The sequence below is a fragment of the Eptesicus fuscus genome, chromosome 5, assembly GCF_027574615.1.
Source record: "Eptesicus fuscus isolate TK198812 chromosome 5, DD_ASM_mEF_20220401, whole genome shotgun sequence".
Taxonomy (NCBI): Eukaryota; Metazoa; Chordata; class Mammalia; order Chiroptera; family Vespertilionidae; genus Eptesicus; species Eptesicus fuscus.
This window is the reverse complement of record NC_072477.1, coordinates 40,204,198-40,210,854: the sequence shown is the minus strand read 5'-3', so window position 1 is coordinate 40,210,854 and position 6,657 is coordinate 40,204,198.

The window sequence follows — 6,657 nt, the reverse complement described above, 5'->3', positions numbered from 1 at the left end:
ATCCAGCCACGTGTATGTGTACCTCAGCAGCAGCATCATAAAGACATGGGCCTGACAAATTTGCACAGGGTGCCCATATGGGAATTAGAAAAGAGAATGCTGTATGTCCCTGTGGATTGAAAATACTTCCAATGCTGGCAATTTCTCCAGCAACTAGAGCAAATTAGATTTGGCCTGGAGGACTCAGGCCCAAAAGAAATCCTGCTTTGGGCAAAGTTAAAAATATAATAAAAATTGAAAATGCAACACATAAAATTTTATGTACAATACTTCAGCAGCCTGTGTGCTCAGATTGGAACAATAGGGGATGATTAGCATGGCACCTGTGCAGAGATTTGTACATTCTTGTATGCTTCTCATTTTCTAAAAATGTAAGTTATCATCATGATCTGGATAGGATAAAAACTACACAGACTATATAATACGATGCAAACTGTAATTATCTTGGGAAATGTGACTACAATTTTTAAACCTCTCTGTGTTTTTAACATTTTCAACAATAGGGATGTATAAATTCATAATCAAAAAAACCTCAGAGGGAAGGTAGGGGAGGGTGGGGGTAAGGGAGAGAGATCAACCAAAGGACTTGTATGCATGCATATAAGCCTAACCAGTGGACACAGACAACCGGGGGTGAGGGCATGAATGGGGGGGAGTTACGGGGGGTAATGGGAGGATGAGGACACATATGTAATACCTTAATCAATAAAGAAATTTTTTAAAGTGTTAAAATAAAATAAAATGAGCATTTAAGCATAAAATGATATGTTTTTATTTATCATTTCAAAATGTAAAATAAATGATGGTTCATTCAACATGTTTGACTACCTGAAGACAAAAATGGAATTGACAAAAAAAGTGGATTTAAAAAAACTTTTTTCTTTTTTTTTTTACTTTAAGCCCTAATACCTTAGGGAAATGACTTCCAAGCTATTTCGAGCAGTGAGCGCTTTTTATAAATGTAAAATGTTCTGCTGACTCCCAGCACACAGGACCAGGCAGGAGAGGAACGCTCTGGTTGGGCAGTAGAAGCAGGGGACCAGCTGAGCTTTCCCCCAAGTCTCCTCTGGTCCTGGGACCCTGGGGCCCTCCAGCCCAGAGCTGGGAAACCCTGGTCTGTGGCTATGGATCGTGAACTAGGCAATTAACTCTGGAGGACAGCAACTCACACCGTGGATGCCCCGGCATCTAACACAATGTTCTAGACATGGTTGGTCCTCCGTGCATGGTTATTGCATGGCTCCTGGCCAGCTTATTTTCATTGGCCACCTGGTTTTAGTGATGCAGATTAGAATGGAGACAACTTCAAGGTCCTTCCCAAATGGTTTGCTTGGGAACTCCGCTAGCACCTGATAACTCCTCCAGGGGGGTCAAGGAGGTATCAGGAGCCGGAAGTCTTGCTTACAAAGTGAACCACTGAACACCTGCAATTTAGGCTTCACCTACATGTCAAGGCAGACTTAACCAAAGTTCAGTGTTCGCATTCTGGAAGTGTGTTATGTATCCTGTTGTGGACTGGATTGTGCACAATAACATGCATATGGTGGGAAGCAGAAGGTTATTACACACCTGATGTAAATGTGCTTTGCAGATTACTTGGGGCTGGCAAGGTCAGCGATAAAGTCTCCTGAGAGATGCGGAGTAGGGGACAGGGCCCAGCTCCTTAGACCATCACATTCTTGTCACTTAACAGTTGCTTGTTTGTGTACGTATATGCCCAGTTATGTACTACGATATCCAAATCAATGCATGTGGTTTGCATGCATAGTGTAGTTAGGATACTGGACGCCGAATTCAAGACATCTTGAGTTCAAGCCTTGCCTCCCCCGCCTCTAACGAGGCATGACCTTTTGGGCGAGTGAACTTACTTTTCTGGGCCTCAGTTCCTTCTTTTGTAAATTGGGGATGAAAATGTGCTTCTGAAGAAACCCAAATTGAGATTCCTGAATAAAATACCTTTGCGAACAAACAAAGCATCACTCTCTTCACTCTTCATCTGGCTGCCCTCCCTCTCTGCACGTGTGGGCCTCTCCCGGCCCCCAGTTCACCACGGGCTCGCTGCTCAGCCTCTGTCTTGGAATTGTAGGGGCTCTGAGAACGTGTCTAGAAGCTTGGTATCTCCGGGACCTCCATAAGTGCCTGCTAACGGGACTTCCTGTGGGCTCTGCCCTCCTTCTCCAGGGATGCCTCCGCTCAGGATATATTACAAAATGCCCAGCAAGAGGGACAAGGAAGACGAGTCGAGGGCATGCTGTTCTGGAAAAGAAGCACCTCCATCACGTTGCCACTGTAAAATGTAACCGCTGTCGGTGGGTAAAGCACGTGCATTAGTGCGTTTCAACGTCCCCGTCTCTGCGGTGAGGATGAAATAACACTCGCCGTGATTTAGTGTCGGAAAAGTGCTTTGAAACTTCAGTGAGACTCCATACGATTAAAATAGTGGCCACTCTTCCATCATTTAAATAAGCTCGTTGGCAAAGACCACGCGTTAATCATCACAGCAGAGTATTTTTATAGCCACTGAACAGCTTCCATCCGCGAACATCACCGTGGCTTATAAACGTTAACCCAGCGACGTCCTCATGACAACACCCAGCTCTGTCCTTTATGTGAATGAATAACCTGGGGCCTGAGAGAGCTACACAGCTCTTTCAAAAACAGCCCGAGTCAGGGCAAGAAACAGGTTCCCACTAGGCGAGTTGGTAATCAAGAGAGAGCCCTGTGTAAACATTTGGGTAGATGAGACAAGTGGGTCCGACAGGCAGGCCCATAAGGAGAGTGGTACTTCCTCCTTTCTCTGCTCCTCCTGGGAGCAATCTGGGATCCCCAATGGGGTCTCTAAAAAACCTCCACTGAAGAGCAGGTTTCATGAATTATAAAAACCCTACAAAATATTTAGCAGTTGCTTTGTGCTGAGCAGCTACCCTCTGTGCATTCCAAAGTAGCCCATTCAAGTGATGCTATATATTTTATGCTCCTGACAATAAAAATAACTGTACCTTTCAGCCAGATAAAGACAGAAGGCACTGCACCTCTACGGAAGACAGATGGGGGAGGCATATATTAAAACGGCTTCCATTACAGTAAAATACGATCCCTCTGTCTCAGCATCTGTTCTGCAAACAAAGCTGGAACCTTTCGTCAAGACCTGGTGGCAGACCCACTTGGTCGGCCGTTGCCAGGTCCGCTTGCTTATGCCCTGGTGTGGGCGAGTCACTTCCCACTTTGGCCAGTGGGTCACCAGCTGAGAGGTCTGAGTGACTTTGTGGCTCAAAGACGCTAGTGGAACCGGCAGATTCTCAGGCCGGTTGTACCTGCTGTGACACTTCAGGAAAATCACTTTACCTTTCTGTTTCTCAGGCCCTCGGCTACGATAGGGAGTTGTAGCCAGATCTGTAACTTTCCATCTGTACCACAAAACCCCTGCATTTCAGAAGATTTCTCAGGGGTCACTAAAAAGGTCTCAAAAGGCAGGACACCATGAGCCTCAACCCAGCTGTCTCACTTCTTTCTCTTTTATATACAGGGTGGGGCAAAAGTAGGTTTACAGTTGTTCATATGGAAAAGAATACAATAATTAATAACTGAGAATATCAGAATCATCTTTCAATACTCACAACTGTAAACCTACTTTTGCCTCATCCTGAATTTGTTGATGGAAGATTGCATTTGGAAAATAAATAAATAAAAAGACTTCTTATTGCTCCAAAAAGGATACATGGAAATGACTGGTCCTGATATCGGCTTTTCCTAACGTTGAAGACATAAAGGATATCATCTGATTGTTCTGACATCCTAGCATTCTTTTATGTCGGAGCAGGCGAAGGCCTCATGCCAGGGCAGAGAGGTTTCCAGCAAAACCAGTCAACGGAGGAGCAACCAAGAAGCTTTGCAGCCTCGACCCTCCCACCCCCACGAGGCCCCATTCGCCACCCAGGGCTCAGCAGCGGAGCTTTCCCGCCAAAGGCTCCTTCGTTCTCCAGTTAACTTCACTGTGAAGGCTCTCCCCGTCCACAAGCCCACACCTCTTCTCATGTCCAGAAACTTACCGTAACCACAGATCCCACCATTCTTTCTGGGACACACAAAATTAATAGTCTGCCTCGTGGGACCTGCTGGCAGAACAGCCCGTAGACCTGGGAACATGGTGCTTGGTGTTGCTATTTCATGCCTTTGCTCTAAATGAGGAAGAAAATGAACACTTTAGAGTGTCTGAAAGCACATGTCAATTACAGTGCTGGACACCTGGGGCTTGAATCCTAGCCACTGTACTGCTTGTAAGTTTTTTGGCCTTGGGCAAGTTACTTAGTTTCCCTATGTTAGTTTACACATCTATTAAAAGAAGAATAACAATAATAATAACACCTACTTACTTTTAAGGATTATGACCATTAATGAGTTAATATATGTTAATGCATGTAAAGTACTTGTCATTTAAGAATCAATTCCAAAGTATTTTCTAATTAAAAAAATATAAATGCTTGCACACATACATATATAACATGTCAGTATATATACAATATTTACAGTATATAACTTTTATTTTTAATACATAAATTTTATATGTGAAATATATTTACACATACTAGTATATATATATATCCTTGTGTCAGTATATACTATAACATATAATTAATATGTAATATATAATAAACATACATATACACACATGCACACACATACACATAGCTTACTGTTGTCCAGGTACTGGGCCAGGCATTTTATCAATATTGTTTGTATCTATGTATTTCTCATATCATTACTAGCAATCACATCACCCTTATGGATGAGGAAAAAGAACTGAACTTTCTCCCTAAGCAAGAAGTAGGTATAAAATTAGGGGGTTTGTTTCCTAGTTCCATTGCCTCACCATGGATCACTGGACATTGACAGAAGCACATCTTAAACATCTCACCAGGCAAAGACACCTGTAATGAAGAACCCACACAACCATTTTCACTCTGTCCTCTAGTTAAAATGCACATTTCCCCTGGCTGGAGCACATGCCAGACCACAAGGATCTAAGAGAGATTTAACCGCTTATTTGTGGCTTTGTGACAGATGCCCTGGGAGGCCACCTGGTTACAGGCAATAATGCCTGCAGGGATATGCTGGATTCACTCCCTACCAGCTCATAACAGCCAACTGTTACATTTTCAGGAATTTTGTGAGGCAGTTGTTGAACACATTTATTCTTAAAAATTAAATTATATAGACTTACAATTAAACAAACTATATCCTAAACAGATATAAAAAATACTCAACTCATCACTTCTTAATTACTTGGCTACATTTTACTAGTATCTATGCTCTTGAGGTTACATGTATCAATTGTGTCTGATGGGCATACTATATAACTAGGTACTATGTATCTCCTCCCAACTCCATTTTCACTGGTCTCACATTGGAAGCTTCATTGCCATGGTGGGAGTATTTACACCACAGAAATGGGCAAATGCTACAAATCAGGGTTTCACTCATTGTTCGGTTGACTATGTAGACTTAGTAATGGGATAATGTTAATAATGTGGATTAAATTTAAAAGTGTGTTGTATGTACCTCAAGATATTTATTAATTTTTCTAACTTTGCTGTGTCAAGGCCTGGCATATACCATCTTAACAAAGAGATCACCAGTAATAAGATATATGAGTTTCCTTTACCCTTTGATGTTGTCAGTTCTACCCAGGCTACTTTTCCATGCATGGGAGCCACCAAATGCATCCCCTCCCCCTTTGCCATGGCTAGTCTGCTGGACTCACAGTTGCCTGGACCCACTTTATTATCTTCTTGCCTTTTATGCCTGCCCATCACTCTACTCCTGTCTGGAGTAACTTCTACATTTTTCTGTGTGCAGATGAATCTTGCCTCTTTACCAGACACAATGTCAATTCATTTTTCCTCTTACATGAAGCTCTCCATGGAAGATACCTGCACTCTTCATTCTTGCTACTTTGCTACTCCTATATTACTTCCTATAGGATTACTCCCTACGGTACCTCCCATTTGGAGATTACATGATACATTAGATTGTTGGATTGTGTGTGTGTGTGTGTGTGTGTGTGTGTGTACATTTATGTGTTATCCTCCAACATGACTTCAAACCCCTAACAGAAGAGACTAATTGCTTCCTATGCTTCTGTAAATCTTTCCAGAACCTTACTGTGTCTTCAGTAAATATTTGTTGACTGCTTTTAAAAACAAATGGGAACCACAATTGAAGTTCTAGATTTAATTAATTTCTTTGACATTAACCTCTAATCTTTAAGCAAATTATTTCTCTCTGGGAACTATATACTCCTGAGTCTTTCATACAGAAGCATTAATATCATCATAGTGCACATTTGCATAGAACCTGCTATCCATTGGTTTCAGGGCTAAAAACCACAATTAACCTTCTGACACCAGTAAGAAGACAGAGGTCAGCCTTAGGTTGTACTATAGCCCACTCAACCTCATGTTATAAGTCCTTGTCAACCCAGTGCCTAGCACACTGCCTGGCTCTTAGCCCTAATTGTTGTAAATATTACTCAGCCTTTTGAGAGCTGCAGCATGGCCATTAGGTCACTCTGAAGAATGTTGCCCTAGGACAGTTTGGAAACTGCTATGTCCTACCAACAATAAGTGTGTCCGCCTCTTTCGTGTCTGCCAAATACCT